The sequence below is a fragment of the Anabrus simplex genome, chromosome 1, assembly GCF_040414725.1.
Source record: "Anabrus simplex isolate iqAnaSimp1 chromosome 1, ASM4041472v1, whole genome shotgun sequence".
NCBI classification, from domain to species: domain Eukaryota; kingdom Metazoa; phylum Arthropoda; class Insecta; order Orthoptera; family Tettigoniidae; genus Anabrus; species Anabrus simplex.
In genome coordinates this window covers 1,324,637,067-1,324,659,340 of record NC_090265.1, presented here as the reverse complement: position 1 = coordinate 1,324,659,340, position 22,274 = coordinate 1,324,637,067, and positions in this window count along the sequence as shown.

Here is a 22,274-nt window from a genome sequence, read left to right as displayed (position 1 = left end):
CAAGAGGGTTCCACCCTGTCATATTTTGGGCCGGGAACATAGGCCTCTAATTGCTATCTGGGGTAACATGATTGGTCTGGTATACAGAGTCAGTAGTTAGAGGATGGTATGCAACAGTGGGTGAGAGCTTTACACTGGTAGATGATAATGCTCGTGCCTATCGAACCAGAATGGTCAATCAGTTCCTGCAGACGCATGGCATACATTGAGTGAATAGTGTGGCTAGAATTTCTGCAAACATGAACGCCATTCAACATACATGGCGTGAACTGAAGAGAGCAAACGCCCCTCAATTCCAATTCTCCTGTTAACATTCAGCAACTGACTGAAGCTGCTACTCAAGAGTGGAAGAATCTGCCTCAAACGAAGCTGGGTTATTTGGCGCTGAGTGTGCCTCATCGTGTTCAAGCACGACTCAGGACCGAGATAGCTATACACCGCATTGATTTACCACACAATGAACTATAATTACCAATTTTGTGTTCTTCTTGCGTTTCTGTGACTTGTACGTAGCTGACTGTGTGAAGTTTCTCTGTTATGTATTTTTATTTTGTAATATATACTGACGTGCATTATCTTTATTTTTATAGCACTGTTTATTTTGCTACACCTGACCACTTGATAACACGACAACCACAACTCGGGAAAATCTCTCAGCGCAAAATGCCCCCAGTAGACAAGACTTGGTAAGATGACAAAGTTATTGGCATACTATCGTAGGATATGTTAGGGTATGACTAGTTTAAACAAAGAGTGACCAACAGAAGGAGATGTCCAGCTAGAAAAGATTTACTAAACATGATAAATACACAGGGAATTATTATTTGTACTTTTATTATCGTAATTTTTTTTATTTAGCACAATTTTCAACAGAAATTGGAAAGTCTTGAGAAAGAAGGATGAGCCTATTGTAGGCCTATGTATAAAATGTTCCGTACACCTGTACTAAAAATATGTATATTACAGTATCTATATAAATATAAATGAATCGCTAAATGTGTTGCTAAGTGCAAAACTAGAGAACAGCTGGACCAATTTGGCTTTTCATTAGTTGTTCCCACTGAAAGTCATTCTAGCTGCTAATTCAAACATTTCAATCAAAGAGAACGACTGGACCAATTCGGATATTTTTCAAATATTCGTTGTTGAAATCCGAGGAAGGTTCTTATGAAGAGAAAAATTTGAAAAACGGAAGAACGTAAAAAACCCCATAATCGCTAAATGTGTTACCAAACGCAAAACTCGTGAACGACTGGACCAATTCTGTTAATTGTTTTAAAATATTTCGCTAATTTATTTTTCAACAATTCGTCGAAGTCCGAGTAAGGTTCTTATGGAGAGAAAAATTGTAAAAATTGCCCGCAAGAACGTAAAAACCCCATTTTTCTTTTCCCCATTCAAACATTTCCTAGCTGCCAATTCAAACATTTAATTGCCCGGGAATTGTTATAGCTGGAGACCTCTGCCTACTCTAATTGTTAAAACCTGTTTTTTTCATTTACATATACTAGGCCAAATATATGACCGAGCATGTTGAAAACAATGTGTGTGTTCAAGGATCTAATGCAGAATGATAGAAGAATTTAATATGCAAGACGTTTCAAAGCACCGAAAAATTGATGAAGTTTCCATTGTTATTGTTGGAGACCTTTGCCTACTCTGAGAGCTTTTAAATCTTCACTTCCCAACCGACAAACAAGTTCATCGATTTATTTTTGGTTGATTGGTTTATGTTGTGTGTGTTTCTATATATAGCCATTTCAAGACTCATGCTGCCTATATGACGCGCGTGGAGCAATTTTGGTCGAAGAACTCGAAATGCTACTAACCAAGCTAATTTTCAGTCTAATCGGACTGCATATCAACGTCAAGAGCGAAATGAAACTGCAAGGATTCGGATATCACAAACCCGTGCAGTGCATCATTCACCTAATAATCTTGCAAGTTACAATCGAGCTGCTTTCAGTTACGATGTTTCAATTGACTACAATGCCTCCAGTGTGTTGCTATTGGATCTACAAACTCAGTTTGCTCCCATTGTAAGGCGAAGCCGCTGAATTGTGTTGTTCAAATGGCAAAGTGAAATCAGTGCCATTGGTTCCACCACCGGATCCATTGTACTCATTGGTTTCAGGAACAAGAACGGTTTCCATATATTTCCTTACAAATATCCAAAAATGTAACAACTGCTTCATAATGACTTCATTTGGGGCAACAACTATAGTTCGGAACAATCTCATACCAACTTTCAAGGTAACATACAACAAACAGTTTAATCCCCCATATTGCTTTGTTTATTTTATGCTATAGTTTTTGTCACAAAAGTAATAAACCCGTGTTTTTAATTTACAGATACAAGGCCAAATATATCATCGAGCTGATTCACTGTTATCGGTGTCAGATGGCGACTACAAATTCCTTCAAATTTATTTAATGGGCAATTCAATACAAGACATTGATCTGAGTTGTCCACGTAACAGTTCAGTGAAGAGGTCTATTGTAGAACAATTACAAAATTTCTTTCATCAACACAATCACTTGATTGCATTGTTCAAAACTAAATCTCATGCCATCTGATAATCTCAGAATTGTAGCCAGAGCTGATAAAACTCCTGCGGGCCAACATGCAAGACGTTTCAATGCGTTAACAATTGATGAAGTTGCCATTGTTATAGTTGGAGAACATCTGGAAGCCCGTGATATTATTTTACATCGCCGGAATGATCATTCCAGTGTGTGTATGAAACACACCGCTCATATGATACGCTACAATACCTCATCATATTTTCGCAAGGTGAAGGTGGTTATAGCTTTTCGATGAAAATGATAAATCCCATTATAGGTAATTACAATTTTGCTTTAGTAATGGAGATGTTGTATCAGCTACTATATGTACAAAATGCAAGTTCAATCACTGTAATTAAGACAATAATTTATTTGCAGGTGCAGAAACCCACAAGAAAGTCAGTTCAGTGAAGCATTATTCATACCGTCCTGTGGTCCGTGGAAATGAAAACAGTCACATCTTGAAATGTCGGCGATTATTTCACCAATATGCTGTTGATACGTATGTCAAAGCTGAAACAGAGCGATTGACATTCATCAGGTTGAACCAGAACAAACTCCGTTCTGAAGAGTACTGTATATTCACCTTCGAGATGCGATTGATACTGCTGGAAATGCAAAGAATGTCGGCTAGATTGACAATTCGTCCAGGGGAAGTCCCAGATATATGCATGGACATGCTCAAGATGAGATGTCATATGTTCGTCATTATGGCATAGCAGATTTATTTATCACATTCACGTGGAATCCATAGTGGATAGAAATCAAGCAAGGGTTATTCCCTGGCCAATCAACCATTGATCACCATGTCATTAGGGGCAAGAGTCTTCAAACAAAACTTGAAATCTTTAATGATTTCATTGATAAACATAGCGTGTTTGGCGAGACGCGCTGCTGGATGTACTCTGTAGAGTAGCAGAAACGTGGATTGCCCCATGCACATATTCTTATTTGGTTGGTTGAGAAGATAAGACCAAATGAAGTTGATGGAGTGATATCAGCTGGAACCCTGATGTACAAGTATATCTAGGCTTGTATGAGGTAGTTATTAAAAACATGATTCATGGCCTCTGTGGAACACTTAATCAAAATTTACCGTGTATGTTGGATGGTAAATGTTCGAAGCGCTATCCACGCGCATTAGTACCAGAAACAATTACCAGAAATTATTCACTGGATCGCCACCGATCGACTGCATACAACGGAAGATCGACAATTGTCAATGTGAATCAACAAGACATTGAAATTTGTAATCGCTGGATTGTTCCATATTCACCGATCCTAACAAAGACTTACAAGGTGCACTTCAATGTTTAATCTGTGACATGGCTGTGATTTGAGTTATTGCAAGAACTGCAATGATGAAATTACCCAATACCAAGCGGGACGTTATGTTAGCAGTGATGAACCAATTTGGCACATATTTTTTATTTTCCCATTCATGAAAGGCACCCCACTGTTGTTCATTTAGCCATACACTTAGAAAATAGTCTAATAGTATATTCCACGGCTCAGAACGCATCATAACGAGCTGTTGAACCACCACCTACAACCTTGACCATCTTCTTTTGAAAGATGTCAGAATGATGGTTTCGCCCGAACACTGCTATACTCAGAAATGGCAATATACTGTATTATGCTTGGAATCAATCCTCAAAGAAATTTCAGCGACGGAAACAAGGAAAACCAGTTCCAGGTTACCCAAATGCATATTCCACTCGTGCCATTGGTCGAATTTATTCCCTCCATCTAAGCAACGATGAGGATTTTTTTGTCCTGAGATTGATATTGGTGAATGTTCAAGGCCCAACATCATTCCAACATTTACGAACTGATAATAGTAAATTGTGTGCCTGCCTACGTTTGCAACTGTTAGAAAATATCGCTCATTGGGATCAAACTCTCAATGATGCTGTAATTTCTTCACAAGTTCATCAAATACGAACATTGTTTTTTATAATTGTATCAAGATGCTGCCCATCAAAACCAATTGATTTATGGATCAAATACAAGGATAATACGTTTGACAATATCCTGCATCAAATACGCTTACAACGGGAAATCCAAATTTACTAATCAGTGAAGAAATGTACAACGAGGCGTAGATATCAATTGAGAACATGTGTTTGATGATGTCAAACAAAATATTATGTCAATTAGGCGTGACCACCCAATCGCCCGATGCAAAACGCTTTTAATCAAGAGTTGCAACGCGAAAAACCGTACGATTTCGATGCTTTAAGAGAATCAGTTCGAATAAATCTTTCGCTGTTGAACCAACAGCAAAAGTATGTATTTGATGCTCTTAGGAAAGTTGTAATTGATGGAACTGGAGGGATTTATTTCTTGGACGTACCCAGGGGTACAAGGAACCTTTTCGTAATTTAATTGATTTTAGCAACAATTCGCTCACACAATGAAATTGCACTCACACTTGCTTCATCGGGTATCGCAGCTACATTGTTGAAAGGCAGTCGAACAGCCCATTCAGCTATAAAATTGCCGTTGAATATGCAAAGCAACGAAACTCCAACAAGCAACATATCGAAAAACTCTGCAATGGCAAAGGTTTTTCAGCAATGTAAATTGATAGTGTGGGATGAATGCATGATGGCACATAAAAAGTCTTTAGAGGCATCAGACCGAACCATGCAAGATCTGCGGAACAATCAAAACCAATTTGGTGGAGTGATGATTTTGTTAGCAGGAGATTTTTGTCAAACATTGCCAGTGATTCCACAGCACCAGCTGATATGTAATGCATGTTTAAAAGTCATCAGTTTTGTGGAAACACGACTAAATTTAAGGAAGAATATGCGTGTCGCATTGCAAAATGATCGATCTGGAGAAATATTTTTGAAAGAACTCATTGATATTTGTAATGACAAATTCCTTTTATATGTTCTGACTGGCTGCATTACATTTTCTGATAATTTCCGTCAGTTTACCGAAACCAAAACCGAACTCATTAAAAAAAGTGTTCCCAAACGTTGCTCAGAATTACAGAGATCATATTTGGTTGAAGGAACGAGCTATATTGGCTGCCAAATAACATGGATATAAATTAATTACCGGTACGTTTCAAAATTCAAAATGAAATTGATGGTGTGTTGAGAACATACAAATCAGTTGATTCCGCTACTAACCAAGATGATGTCAACTATCCACCCGAATTTTTTAACTCGCTGGATTTGCCAGGATTGCCGCCACACAATCTTCAACTAAAGGTCGGATCGGTGGTCATAATGTAGCGAAGTATCAACCAACCGCGTCTTTGTAACGGCATACGGCTAGCGGTGAATAAAAGTACTGAACAACGTGATCGAAGCAAAAATTCTAAACGGAAAGTGTAAAGGGGAAGACGGTTAGATACCACGCATCCAAATGATTCCCACTGACATTCCACTTGAATTTAAACAACTGCAGTTTCCAGTGCGGCTTGCTTTCGCTATGACCATTAATAAATCCCAGGGACAATCTTTGTGTGTTTGCGGCATTGATCTTGAAAACACATGTTTCTCGCATGGCCAATTATATGTTGCCTGTTCCCGTATTGGAAAACCATCAACTTCGTCTGTTTACGCGGCAGGTAATCAAAGAAGAAATATCGTATACAATAAAGCATTACAATGAAAATATCATTTAACAGAAGAATTTTCTTTCGAACTCATCATTATTATTATTACATGTGCAAGAAGTATTCCATTATGTGTCAGTAAATTAATAGCCACTCGCAAGAATTGTGATCATATGAGGATCACTCTTAAGCCAGTAAAAACAACGGCATTTTTTATGGAATTATATCTTCATAATTTTCATTGGAATCAGTGTTTTCTATGATCAGTATTTGCTACGAACAAAGAAAATTACTTTTATCCACATTATCACAGGATCTTCTTTAAAAGAGAAGTTATTGAATATAAGGAGGAAACCTTCCGTACACGTTACTGTCGATTTGATCATGCCAATAAGGACAGTAAGAAAATGATGGAACAATTACTAAATTTACAAAACCTTATTCAGTATAGTTTATTTTCTGTGGTCTTTACTTCAGTCTACACGAATAACTGGCCGTGGTTATTTAACAGAGAGTTTCTATTCTACTTTCGAACTCTCCTTAAGCTGGTTTATTCGTACAGGCATTGTATAGGACACGTATTCGTACCATCCTTCCATATAGCCGGCAGTTTCTGCCACACAAATTCATCATTTTTGCCAAACTATTTGTAAGATTAAATGCTGTACCTTAAGATTTGTCACGATGTCCAATACGTCAAGACATTTCCTTACTTCTACCATAAAACATCACACTTTAGAGTAATTGAAATGTGCAACCTACAAAAGAGAATTCCAGCCATAAATTTAATGATGGGAGCATTATTTTTACTTCTGTGTATGCTATTTAAGTTTGTCATGGTTTATTACAAAATACAATGAGCGCGGAAGAGAATTCTTTACATTTATATCACTCCATTCTAAACTTCCATTGCTTTGTACACATTTCCTCATAATATTAAGAGATTCTATCGTTGCGCAGTCAATGTACGCTTGCAGATATTGAAATTTAAACAATTTAATTATAGGATATTATCCTGGTTGACTGATTTCATAAATTGTGAGAATAACTGTTTTAACTCCTCTTTGTGACGAAATTCGCAATTTACTCGACACAGGATAATATTATTTAAACAACGGCCATCGCTGAAGGGTTGATAGATCATCACACAGGAAACGTATATGATCATCTTTCGTTTTCCCCTGTCGCTTTTTCACGATGTTTTTAACTTATTTCTGATCATACATTCTCCACATGAGGCCATGTGAATTTTCACAAAAGTGCGGTTGCGTGAGTTTCAGATATCCGAATTGCCAAAAATGTATATGTGATTTGCCACAAAGACATATTGCACATGATTGCCACAAGCATATAATATAACATTTCCCCTACCAATTCAAGTAGGCTTGGGACTGCCCAGCCAACATGTTTGGTGTGGATAAACTCTAGTTTTAATAGTTAAAAATTTTATACGGTATTTCATAAACAACGAGGTGGATGTACCATGCAGTCTGACAGTTTAATTAAATTAAAACTTTTAGTCTTATTTTCTTTATAATATCTCGTTTCGAAGTGAAATTTTCTTAGTAAATTCAAAATACTCATGCAGTTGTTACTTTAGAGACATAATGAACTTAACATTATTGAGAAGAACAGGGCAGGCAGATAATGAGGCCTTGAGTGACGTAAAAGAACGCTAATTAAAGCAGGTGTCCTCCCGCCGGGGAGTGTCACTTTGACACATCATGGAGAGTAGTTTTATCGAATTCATGTATCCCTCTGCAGACACTTTTGTTTCATTTCAGATATGTCTATTTTACAAACATGCATACCTGTTTCAATTTGCTGATTTTTTATAAGACCCACTTCACGTCTTTAGTGAACTTCACTACTGAATCAAGCGGATGAAAGAACGTTACTGTCTACTTCATCTAATATACAGCGCGTCTTTCTCTTCCAAATGCATACAATTCCGGTTTATTTATTTAATACCTCTTACAGTTTTATATCATCTGGCTCATTGGCTGAATGGCTGGAGTAGCGGCCTTTGGTTTGCAGGGTCTCGGATTCGATTTCCGGTCCGGCTAGGATTTTAGCCGCACCTGATAAATTATTCTTTTTTGGAGTCTGAGTGTTTCTATTCACGCCGTTTCATCAACAGTACACACAACAAAGCACACCACCGCAGAAAGATATACTATTTGGATAGGTACATATTTCCAAGAACAGTTGATCCAGTAAAGGCATTCGATCGTATAACTGGGCCAAGTTCACACACATGACGCAGATAGTGCACGTGGCACTAACAAAATGTGGAAGAAGTGGCAGGAGAAAGATATGTATAAGTCTCCCATTTCGCATCTGCGCAAGAATAGTGACACAACTCAAAAACTAACGTTTTCGAGAAAACAAAGTTTAAAACACCATATCAGACGAAGGATAGTATTTTATCAGACTATTTCTCATCATCATCATCATCTGTTTACCCTCCAGGTTCGGTTTTTCCCTCGGACTTAGCGAGGGATCCCACCTCTACCGCCTCAAGGGCAGTGTCCTGGAGCTTCAGACTCTTGGTCGGGGGATACAGCTGGGGAGTATGACCAGTGCCTCGCCCAGGCGGCCTCACCTGCTATGCTGAACAGGGGCCTTGTGGAGGGATGGGAAGATTGGAAGGGATAGGCAAGGAAGAGGGAAGGAAGCTGCCGTGGCCTTAAGTTAGGTACCATCCCGGCATTCGCCTGGAGGAGAAGTGGGAAACCACGGAAAACCAATTCCAGGATGGCTGAGGTGGGAATTGAACCCACCTCTACTCAGTTGACCTCCCGAGGCTGAGTGGACCGCGTTCCAGCCCTCGTACCACTTTTCAAATTTCGTGGCAGAGCCGGGAATCGAACCCGGGCCTCCGGGGGTGGCAGCTAATCACGCTAACCACTACACCACAAAGGCGGACTCAGACTATTTCTACATGACAAAATTTAGCATTTCTACAGAGTTTCAATTAAATAAATCACAACTGACGATATTCAGTATTCTGAAGTGATATAACGTCATTTGTGATTTTTCGCAAGAAACCACTTTGTGGTTTAGTGGTCAGTGTGGTTATCTGCCACCCCCACAGGCCCGGGTTCGATTCCCGGCTCTGCTACGAAATTGAAAACGTGGTACGAGGACTGGAACGAAGTCCACTCAGCCTCCGGATGTCAACTGTGTAGAGGGGGCTTCGATTCCCACCTCAGTCATCCTCGAAGTGGTTTTCCGTGGTTTGCCACTTCTTATCCAGGCGAATGCCGGGATGGTATCTAACTTAAAGCCACAGCCGCTTCCTTCACTCTTCCTTGCCTACTCTTTCCAATCTTCCCACCCTCCGCACAAGGCTCCTGTTTAGCATAGCAGGTGAGGCCACCGCGGCAAGGTACTTGTCCTCCTACCCAGTTGTATTCCCGACCCAAAATCGTACTCTCTAGGATACAACCCTTGAGGCGGTAGAGGTGGAATCCCTCGCGGAATCTAAGGGAAAAGTCAACCCTGGACCGTAAATGGATTAAGAAAGAAGAAAAATAAATTGATCATCCACACATCAAATTTGAAATGTTATTGCCCGTTGACCGATTGAAAACACACATACTGTTATACTGCTCGCACTGCTGATAGCGAGAGGTTCAGCTGCGCGTGTTAACGCGCTACGGCTAAGGCGCCAAGCTCTCTATAGGAGAGTCAAGTGACTTCGAACTTCAGCGTCGGCTGTCGTGAGAATGGTTTTCTGTGGTTTCCCATTTTAAATTCCGGGACACTTTTTTATTTATAGCCCACAGCCGGTTCCTTCCATCTGCTTACAAAATGTCACCCACCATCATTCTTTATATCTTCATTGGCTCATCCACCGTGGTTGGTGCCAGGAAGAGCAACCGGCCGTAAAAACACGCAATATAATTTAATCTCACCTAACACCCGACGCCGTATCAAAAAGTGGGATTAAGAGGTGGATATACATACCAGGTAACACTGACAGTTACAACATCTAAAAACATATCTCTTATGAATAAATGGGCTGAGACAACGATTTAAGTTGCGATTTAGTGTATTTTACGCTATATTCCTCTCAGCAACGCAACAAACCAGCGAGAAACATCGATAGATTATTTAAGAAAAGTTTACTTGCTCCAGATTGGTATAATCTATTTTCCATCCAATTCTCTCAGGTCTCTACTTTTCGGCGTCATTATTGTTCATTAAATGGGTCATAAGTTCAACTTAGAATACTGTTATATCAGAACTCGAACACAAGTTAACATGCTCTAACACTAGAACCTTGAAGCAGCGGTCTGGAAGGTCGTTTATTTCTTCTTCTTATTCTTATTCTTATTCTCCTTCTTCTTCTTCTTCTTCTTAGTAGTAGTAGTAGAATATCCTTTAAAATGTCAATGACTTTATTTATTTACTTACTTATTTACTTATTTATTTACATATTCATTTATTTATTTAGAAGATATTCAAGTCCGCCTCTGTGGTGTAGTGGTTAGCGTGATTAGCTGCCACCCCCGGAGGACCGGGTTCGATTTCTGGCTCTGCCACAAAATTTGAAAAGTGGTACGAGGACTGGAACGGGGTCCACTCAGCCTCGGGAGGTCAATTGAGTAGAGGTGGGTTCGATTCCCACCTCAGCCATCTTGGAAGTGGTTTTCCGTGGTTTCCCACTTCTCCTCCAGGCAAATGACGGGATGGTACCTAACTTAAGGCCACGGCCGCTTACTTCCCTCTTCCTTGCCTGTCCCATCCTATCTTCCCATCCCTCCACAAGGCCCCAGTTCAGCATAGCAGGTGAGGCCGCCTGGGCGAGGTACTGGTCATTCTCCCCAGTTGTATCCCACGATTCAAAGTCTGAAGCTCCAGGACACTGCCCTTGAAGCGGTAGAGGTAGGATCCCTCGCTGAGTCCGAGGGAAAATCCGACCCTGGAGGATAAATAGATTAAGAAGAAGAAGAAGAAAAAAGAAATTCAAAGTAGATGAAAGCTCTTAAATAATGGATGAGAAACAGTGTAAATAAGGCGCACTGTGGATGCATTCTGTTTGCGAGAGGAGGATATTATGAAGCACACTGCTGCCAGTTGTACTGTAGAACTTGATGTTCGTGAACCCAGTAGCCTGTAGCTGCGTCTAGCGCTACTCCCCCTTACATATGCCAAGCTTCTCTTTATGATTTGTTTTCCGGAAAATTGTCTTCGTTGGGATCCCTGTGAAAAGTTTCGGTCAACAAACTACCCTTGTCGGTTAGGGGCTATCTCTCCACGACTTCCTAGTTCTTCTAGTCTTTCAGAAATGTTTGTTTTGTTAATGGAATCTATCCGTCTTCTAGTGAAGTATTTCTTCCAAACTGCTCGAGTAGATTTTTCTTTAAATGGAAGTTAATTTATAGAAAGTAGAAACTTTTTACAATAATGTAAAAGACTCCTTTCTTAAATGTTTTTCTTCCAGAAAACATACCTCATTTTGGAACCCGCGAGGGAATTTTCAGTCACTAAGTATTCCTGGACCCTCGTGAGTTTCGGGCTACCTGCATGTAAACCTGAAGCTTCATAGGTGATAGACATTTTGTGAGAGCCAAAAGAATAAACCAATGACGGTCAAAATCACCGAGCCTACAGGGAAACGAACCCGGCACCCCTTGAACCAAAGACCAGCACGTTAACCGTTTAGCCACGGAGCCGAACTCGGATGATGTGACCCATAAATTCAGAAATATTTGGAATCGAACCGCAGCAGCCTTGAGGAAAAGCTATTGACAATGTCAGTCTAGTACATACACGACAATATCTTCCATATCATAGATATCGGCCATTTTTTTGTATTATTATGTACTGTATTTACCAACTGTGAGTAATAAGTTAATTTAACAAGTAAAACAATAGCGATATAAATTCGAGTTTCACTTTTCTATGAGACCTTAAGAATTTCGTTGACTAAAGGAGTGAACAGTTTATGTAAAATTATGTTTCACCCTACTTGCTCTGTCATCCTGTAAAAGATGCTCGTTTGTCTGGAGTGGACACATTAGCTGGCTGTTAGCCACACTTTTCTGATGTTGACAGCTGATGTCTGTCGCGCTGTAACCCGAGCGTGCAATGTGTGCAGTCCGCCCCAAAGCGCCTGGCCGTTGGTCCTTACCCGTAATTAAGAGATGAGTGCTAGCTTGCTATTGCTCAGAGACAAGGCATGATCCTTCCAAATAAACACGCACTTGGTTTCGCGTTCAGTAACTTATGTGTTGACCTTAATTGTGGACACAGTACATTACAACACGCTGTCGTTCTCAATAGACGAAAGTGATTTTCAGATGTATTCTGTGAGGTATATTAACTGAGTAGCGGCCTATACACGTAGTATTTTAATAATAATAATGTTATTTGCTTTACGTCCCACTAACTACTATTTTAAGGTCTTCGGAGACGCCGAGGTGCCGGAATTTAGTCCCGCGGGAGTTCTTTTACGTGCCAGTAAATCTACCGACACGAGGCTGACGTATTTGAGCAGCTTCAAATACCACCGGACTGAGCCAGGATCGAACCTGTCAAGTTGGGGTCAGAAGGCCAGCGCCTCAACCGTCTGAGCCACTCAGCCCGCCTCGTAGTATTTTAAACTTGATATATTACGTTCAAAAACATAAAATAAATATTGCGCAAGTCAGCGGTATAGGCCGGATCTTGGGAGATCACTACAGTTAATGAAACTTGGGCATGGTAAACACTTAGATGGGTAGTTCATGTGCTACAGACTAGAAGAGGACGGAAAAGGTACTGGCCACTCTACCGAAAGTCGAATCCGATTATTTGCGAATCCAATTCCGATGGTGGACCTTATCTCACCCACACATGAAAACATCCATTTGAATAAAAGTTAACTGACCGAGCACTGTAACTGCAGTCGCTTAAGTGCGGCCAGTATCCAGTAATCGGGAGATAGTGGGTTCGAACCTCACTGTCGGCAGCCCTGAAGATGGTTTTCCGTGGTTTCCCATTTTCACACCAGGCAAATGCTGGGACTGTACCTTAATTAAGGCCACGGCCGCTTCCTTGCCATTCCTAGGTCTTTCCTATCCCATCGCCGCCACAAGACCTATCTGTGTCGGTGCGACGTAATGCAAATAGCAAATAATAATAATAATAATAATAATAATAATAATAATAATAATAATAATAATAATAATAATAATAATAATTAGCTGGTAGCCTCCGTGGCTCAGACGGCAGCGCGTCGGCCTCTCACCGCTGGATACCGTGGTTCAAATCCCGGTCGTTCCATGTGAGATTTGTGCTGGACAAAGCGGAGGCGGGGCAGGTTTTTCTCCGGGTACTCCGGTTTTCCCTGTCATCTTTCATTCCAGCAACACTCTCCACTACCATTTCATTTCATCTGTCAGTCATTAATAAATCACTTTGGGAGTGGCGACCCCATCGTATTAATAGCGTATATCTGTTTCATTCATTCCATCCCTGACCCGGTCAATGACTGGAAAACAGGTTGTAGGTTTTCATTTTCAATAATTAGCTGGACCCTGATCAAGCAAAACTCTAGTGACCCACTTCTTCAGTTTCTCCAAATTTGGACATAAACTAGGTTGCAGGACCAGTCCAGTCAAGCAAATTTACAAAAAAGTTCTTCAGGTTGACCTCACGCGGTCATAATGATAATGTGATTTGGGGCGAACGTACTCATAACAGCAATGAATTAACACCCCTACTGCATGTTCCTTTTCAACTGACCACTGGAGAGTCATCTGTTCTGAGAAGATGCCATGCGAGTTCGAAACTTAAGAGTTCCATGTGTTTTACACAGTCCATCATCTCTATTTTAACTCAAAATAACCGCACTTACATAAAATATTACTAAACATTTTATTTCTTAATACAATGTACCCTACTTCATCTCTCGCTATGTTTGTTTACTTCATACTTTTTGAAACGGCCAGCAAATGGCGATGTTCATGCGAGAGCAATCCTAAACGATAGCTGCTAATCTCTTTTGGCAGTGACCAACTACACAGTACACCATGAAATTCCAATGTATTCCATTTTCTAAGGAGAAAGGATGTTTGCACGTTCCAACTACCTTTTACTTGTTAATTCTAATACCAGCCGGCTGTTAACAACATGAGTTTTTTTTTAATGCCATTTGTTCGGGGCGTCGACCCATGCGGATCTTTTGCCCCTACAGGCACCATATTGTATGAACCTGCGTGCAACTGGAATGGTGGTAGTGTGGAATGTTTGTGTGAAGAAAGGAAAATTAAGGACGCCATAAACACCCTGTCCCCAGGACAGGGATATTAATCACCGGGCGAGTTGGCCGTGCGCGTAGAGGCGCGCGGCTGTGAGCTTGCATCCGGGAGATAGTAGGTTCGAATCCCACAATCGGCAGGCCTGACAATGGTTTTCCGTGGTTTCCCATTTTCACACCAGGCAAATGCTAGGGCTGTACCTTAATTAAGGCCACGACCGCTTCCTTCCAACTCCTAGGCAACTCCTAGGCCTTTCCTGTCCCATCGTCGCCATAAGACCTATCTGTGTCGGTGCGACGTAAAGCCCCTAGCAAAAAACAAAAAGGGATATTAATCATTACATTAAAACAAACCCGACCTTGCCAGGAATTGACCCCAGGGCCGCCGTGTAACGGGCGGACGCGTTGATCCCTACACCACGGGGCCGGACAACAACGCGAGTTACTCTTATATTCCTGTCCTTGTTCATGCAACATACCAGTCAACTGCATAATTATCTAACAACATTGTGAGTTTGTGTGCATCTGGAGGGTAATCTCGGAAACTACTGGATCGATTCTAAAAATTATTTTACTAATGTAAATATACATTATGTCCGCCTCTGTGGTGTAGTGGTTAGTGTAATTAGCTGCCACCCCCGGAGGCCCGGGTTCGATTCCCGGCTCTGCCACGAAATTTGAAAAGTGGTACGAGGGCTGGAACGGGGTCCACTCAGCCTCGGGAGGTCAACTGAGTAGAGGTGGGTTCGATTCCCACCTCAGCCATCCTGGAAGTGGTTTTCCGTGGTTTCCCACTTCTCCTCTAGGCAAATGCCGGGATGATACCTAACTTAAGGCCACGGCCGCTTCCTTCTCTCTTCCTTGTCTATCACTTCCAATCTTCCCATCCCCCGCAAGGTCCCTGTTCAACATAGCAGGTGAGGCCGCCTGGGCGAGGTACTGCTCATCCTCGCCAGTTGTATCCCCCGACCAAGAGTCTGAAGCTCCAGGACACTGACCTTGAGGCGGTAGAGGTGGGGTCCCTCGCTGAGTCCGAGGGAAAACCAACCCTGGAGGGTAAACAGATTAAGAAAGAAAGAAATATACATTATACCTAGGCGACATGGGTTGTATTTTATTTTCAAAACAATTCGAGGGGGGAGAGGGCGACTGGGGGGAGATATAAAAATAATAGGTTGATATAGGCGGAATACCACCCACTATTTTACCAAGATTGGTATCGGAAATCATAATTATTTTAGATCATCCCCTCATCATGTCCTTTTATGTTTACATTTTTATATTTTGTTTATAGTGGTTAAGTGTAAGAGAGGGCCGTGAGCCCTAACTTCGCCACAAATGTAAGTCAGGTATAAGTAAATAAACAAATAAAAACAGGAGTGTAAATTTTCAATTTTCAATTCAAGTGTTGTAAGAATAACTGTAGTTATAGTGCATAATATCCTTTTATTTCCTGTGTTTTAATGCTCGATATATTTCAGTTTTATTGGAGAGCAGTTCATTACTTCAAGATAATAAGAGCTTTCTGTTATTTCTGTAAGCTTGTCATCTAAAAATGCGACATTGGAAATTTTGGTGCAACACCCAGCTTCAGATACCACCAGCCACCTTTCCAAAAGATCGGTGGAAGGTAACACTCATCCGTCCCTGTACAAAGTCGAGTCTCTGACCTTATTACATCGGGCTAATGCAACCTCCCTTTATTCAACTCCAATCATAGCAAATTTTATTAATGAAGTCTATATCTGACCCACCCATCATTTTACACCGAATGAAACGTCGTTCATTAGCTCATATTTTCTTTTCTGCATTTACTACAGGGACAGTCATGGAGCGAAGCTGTAAAGGCTGAGTGCGGTCAGGTATTAGCCAAATGACTGTGGACAACTTACGGAAGGAAAAACGCTATAGCGGTTTACGAGCATGGGCCAAAGGAAGGCTACACCAGGCCTACATACGACCACAGTCACGGGATAGTGGGCCATCATGCTTTGGTTCGAATTCAACGAAATATTCACGATAGGGACAGTCTCGTAAAGATAGCAACTTGATAGTTTTCTTGGTCTTTGAGGCATGTTTTTACCCATAAATATGTCTCTCCACCAAATAACTTCTGAACTTGAGAGAGTTTCTACCGCATTTATTTCTCCTAATTATTATTATTATTATTATTATTATTATTATTATTTCGTACGAATGTTTCGAGCATTATGGTAATCCGACACCGCCTATGGTTGTTTGGAAAGACAAAAAACCTGTATTTTTTAGTGTCTGTAGTATGTGTCGTGCAATATCGTAATTAATTGGGCATAGGAGCCCAAGAACAACAAGTAAGGATCTATTTCAACATTTTACTTGATTATTTACGTCGGAAAACCAGGGTATGCATCAATTACTGGACAACTACATCGAGATTTCAACCTCGGATCTCACTAGCCTACAGTAAGCTTCTCAGTACCGTGGTGGAGCAGATTTAACCACTTGACTTAAAAAGTGGGGTCTCATTTCTCCTGCTATGTCCATAACCTACGCAACCTACACAGAGCCTACACAACGATCGACCATCATATTAGAGACTGTTTAGTGGCATGAGTAACATCATCACTGTGTTCTCGTCAAGATGGCCAGTTCGAATCCCAGCCAATGCATGTGAGATTTTTGAAATGTAAGTCAGATCCCTGTGGTTGGGACCCCACGTAAAAATGGTGGTCTCTAGTGGCTTTGGTCACTATAATAACAGTCAAGTACTGTAAAACGTCAAGATTACTTTCTTACGAGATCTCTGTGTGCGTCGCCATATAAGTAGACTAATTGACTGAAGATATTTCGAGCGCACTAGATGGAGTCTTGCTACCTCCCGTGCCCCTCCTGTTGATGTTTCATTAAGGGTTTGGGACATTACAGTCAACAGGTACTATCAGGTATGAAAGTGAGCCTTAGTTAAGTATGTACTTGTAATGATAAAGGTCTAGAGTTGGAATATTGTCGGACTCGTTGGCTGCACGGTCAGCGTACTGGCCTTCGGTTCAGAGGGTCCCGGGTTCGATTAATTCCAATGGCACGGGGGCTGGGTGTATGTGTTGTCTTCATCATCATTTCATCCTCATCACGACGCGCAGGTCGCCTACGGGAGTCAAATAGAATGACCTGCCCCTGGCGAGCCGAACTCGTCCTGAGATATCCCGGCACTTAAAAGCCATACCCCATTTCATTTCAGAGTTCGAATAGGCGTCAAAGAACTGATGTAGTGGGGTGCCATTCTGCTATCTTCTCTGAATACATTTTGTAGAGAAACCCATGCCAGGATATAAACCTCGTTATCAATAGGATTAGTTTATCAAATATATGTTGCAGTTGATTTAATATTTTGTAACAAAGCGTGGTACCCTAATTTCTACTGATATATCTATCATTAGAAAGAAACATTAAAGCGATTCCACAGATTCATTTAGTTTCTTGTTTCAGTAGAATTTACTGACACAATGTTTCGCTGCAGTTGGGGGCTTCTGACGTTCACTGTGAACAATAATCTTGTACCATTTTAAAATACATCAACAGCATTCTTAGTGTCATAATTGCACGTAATGGGAGTATTAAGTGGTGGCTGTCATGAGGTGCTGACCTAATCTCGAACACTGTGGGCACGAAAACGCAGTTTTCAGCATATAGAATGCAGCACGCCATCAGAGTGACACTCCCTACTAAACGAAAGTTTGCGTGCGGCCAGAGGTGATCAACAACAAGAATATCACATCCTGATACAGATACGCACTGTTAAATAATATGTTCCTTCAAAGGCGTTGCTAAATGGTATTTGGACTATCTGAGCTTCTATCACATGATAGGATCATTGCCCATTCTATTGGAAGCTGCTTTATCGGTCATCTATGGAAGATATTACTGCAGCACGGCCTATGGGGATTCGGGGGCACGTCCTGCACCAAGTCGTTATATTTCCGAATGGGGAATTCAGAGATAAGCTACAATGGCTTTAAAAATCAGCATCTCGTGTATGGTATTACTGCCTGAGTAGAGTAGGCTTGCCGGTATTGAATCCTATCAAAAATATTCCTGCGGGAGAGTAGAGCTTAGGTCTAATCGAACCTTGAATCAACTTGGGGCGAGCAAACAACTAAGGGGTAGTGCCTCATATTTCGTTGGTAACAAGTGCAGTACGAATGCTATTTGTTTTACGTCGCACAGACACAGACAGGACGTATGGCAACGATGGGATAGGAGAGGCCTACGAATGGGAAGGAAGCGGCCGTAGCCTTAATTAAGGTACAGACCAAACGTTTGCCTGGTGTGAAAATTGGAAACCACGGAAAACCATCTTAAGGGCTGCCGGATGCAAGCTCACAGCTGCGCGCTCCTAACGGCACGGCCAACTCGCCCAGTGAGTACGAATGAATTTGGTGCGAATGCTCTAGGCATTTAGTGTGAATGCTTTAGGTTTTTTTCCGTACAAGACATGCAGTATGACCGATACTTGACCTAAAAGCTTATTTATATGAGGATGGATTCTAAACTCACATAAAGTGGAGGATAACATTAAATTTGATCCTTAAGGCCGCCGATCACAAAGGCTGACTGACTACACGCCAATATGGTCACAGTGTGAGATACCATTCAAGACGCTGCTGGTCACGCAATATGGAGATAAAGGGGAAAGCAAGAAGGCCCTGCTATAAGGTGGAGAAGTACAAATGTAGGAAATATTCTGGAAACAAATATTTTCGTAGGATTTGTTTTCATTTTCGAGAATGACGTCAAGTAGCACATGAGGCTATGAACCAAGGCCACGTCAAAACATGCTACACAGTTTGCACCCGTAACCCTATCAGGGTGTGGACAAAATTCGACGGAGAACGAATTTACGCTGGTGATTCTATCGTCATGTTTATTCTATTAGTGCAGACAATAGTCGCATGAAATAACCAACAAAACAATTACGTCGTAACCATATTGAAGACAGCTAACTGAAACACTTTTTCTAGGCTAGATGCAGCAAAAGCCTTCTTCTGGCGCCTACGTGTGGAAAATTGTGACCTAATTCATGCTGGCAACATCCCCATTTGCATAGTGCCCGCAACGCCCACACCTGATAGCATTTATGTTCATAGCACCTTCATCTAATTTGTCTTTGTAACGACCACAAAATATAAACGCTAATGTCTATAGATCTTTTGCCTGAATGGTGATTGTGACACCCACATCTGATAACGCCCAAACTGGAAGCACCCATATCAAAATCGTTTTTGAAGCACCCTCACCTGGTAACCATCCAGTTCGTAACCGTGAATCTTAAGAAATTTAGAAATTGATTAAGAAGATAGCTACTTGTCTCGATGGCGTGTAGATTTTCACTCGTATTTCTTAAGAAGACTGCTTTAACTACCTTTAACATGTCTTAATGTTCTGGTTTTTGAATTCAAGGTATAAGCATAAAGGCAAAGGCTTCGTATGACCTTGCTAGTGGGAAATTTAGCGAAGATTCCAATGAACCCTCGTCACCGATCGCTATTTTTGTGTATTGACTAGGTCGGGTGAGCCGCGAACAATGAAGCCCCTCCTTCTGAACGAGGGCTGCCAGCGAGGAAAGCCTGAGAAGCTCCTGTCCGCACTAGTCCCAAAGATACCTGTCACATCCCAAACTCAACAAGCTAATGAGAAGTACAGTTAACATTCTTTTTAGCTGCTGACGGCCGTGGTAAAAGCGAACATCTCAGCCTTAACTCACAACGGGATAGTCTCTGCCTATGGCAAGTGCACGATTGAACATCATTACGGAAATCGACTTCCTTTTTCCACTCAAAATTCTGTAATGAACATTCAGATATAGATTATAACAAGGGCTGGTGCCTGTCTGGTGGCTAGTTCGATTACCGTTGGGCGAAAAAATGTTCACCATCAGAATGTCGGCTGGCAGGCTAGGCGAGGTGGTGATATACCATTTCTAATCACTAGATTGCGTGCCTAAAGCCGGGATTCAATTCCAAACCTTTCCGCAATGTTCATAGGGAATGAGGGCTTATGACGCTGTTGATGGTGATTTTGTCCATCGGACGGAGACGTTAAGGTTCGAACAGAATCCGTGGTGTTGTTCGACAGCAGTAGGCTACTGTCGACACTGCGTTTCACCCTCTCTCTACCTCATTATCATAATTATCTCACATCCAGACACTCAGATCGCCGATGGGCTTGGAATAGAAAGAACTGCACCAGGCGAGCCGAATATGTTCTTGAACACTGCCGGTACAAAAAGATATACGATAAAAAATTAAAAACACGGGGTGGTGATTTTTCGCAATAGCAATAAAAAGCGAAATGTTTATCAAAGTTTGTATTTTTTGTATTTGTATTGTTCATGACCTAAAAAATACTCTATAACATACTCGAAAAACGTGATAAAAAGCGAAATGTTCTCAAAATCTGAAATGTATACTAAATGGTATCTAAATATGAAATCTACGACGTTTTCATATAAAACTTCACTGACAATTTTTGTTTATTCCCTGGAAACTTAAAGCGAGTAGTTTGTACACGCTTGAAATGTAATACAACATTTTTCAAGTTACTGTGGTCCTACCAACAGTGTACATACTGAAGGATGTTAAAAAAAAAAAGACATTTTAATTGTAAGCGGTAGGAGAACACAAATGACGTAACAAAATGTTCAGATATATTCTACGAGTTTTGTTAACAGTGTCACCGATCCACAAATACGACTTGTTAATTTAGTATATTTTCTTTTGAGCATTCTGATTTTGTCTCAGTATACATATATACCCCTTTCTCTATTATGCTTTAGAATAGAAGACTCCAACATGGTTAGGTAGCAAGAGGGAGAGGGCCCCATTAAATGAGATCAATCAAAAGTAATTTTAGACTATTTTTTAACCACTCATAGTCGACGTAAATGCAAAAAATAGCTTGTAAAAGGCAGTATATACTTAGTGTTGCTAATGTAACAGAAAGTGTAACGAAGTTGAAGTCATAGCAGGTACTGTATTACTGACTTTCTAGTTAACTCTGTCCGCTGGGTTCTATCAGCTGCTATGTAAAACAACACAGCTGGCTGCCTTTGATAACTGGTTGCAGATTCAAAGAAACAATGTTGTGGAATGCGTTGGGTTGTTTAAACAATAGTCTATAAGATGTGGTTATAAAATAGTAAAAATTATTAATTTTGAAGTGCAATATAAAAATATCATAACTGAAATAATGAAATTATGTCCAGGGCCGGTAAATTAAGTTACGCGGGCCGAATGTGGCCCGCAGGCCGTAGGTTGGAGAACCAAGCTGTAGCATATATCAATTAAAATAATTGTAACATTTTATAATATAAAGCATTCTTGTTTTACTGTTAGCTCAATGCTAATGCGATTTTAATTTCACATTATTCAAAAGCCATTATTTATCTTAATAAACTCAAATTCAACGTCCTTCTTCAGAACACTAAATAAAATATCTATAAGCGCTAAAAGAAATGTACAAAACAAAATACGAAATATCTGATTTCAAAACCGTAACATTCTTCACTCCAATATTGTAACAATCAAATCTCTAATTTGTGTGTGTTTTATTGATTATATCCATTTCTAACACAATAATTCTTTCCTCCTCCTCCTTCTTTTTCTGTTTCCTGGACTTTGCAAACAATTTTGAACCGCCACTATATGTTGTAAGTGTTCCTGACTCACTGACTAATTTTAAAACATATATAATTCTGAATCATAATGAAAAATATAAAATTTAATATTCATTAAATAAAATACTCAATCGTTGTACCTTGTACTCACACTTGGTTCTTACCTGATTACTTACACATTCCATACTTGAAGGGCGCCAGCTACAATTCAATGCAGCAATAAGAGGATG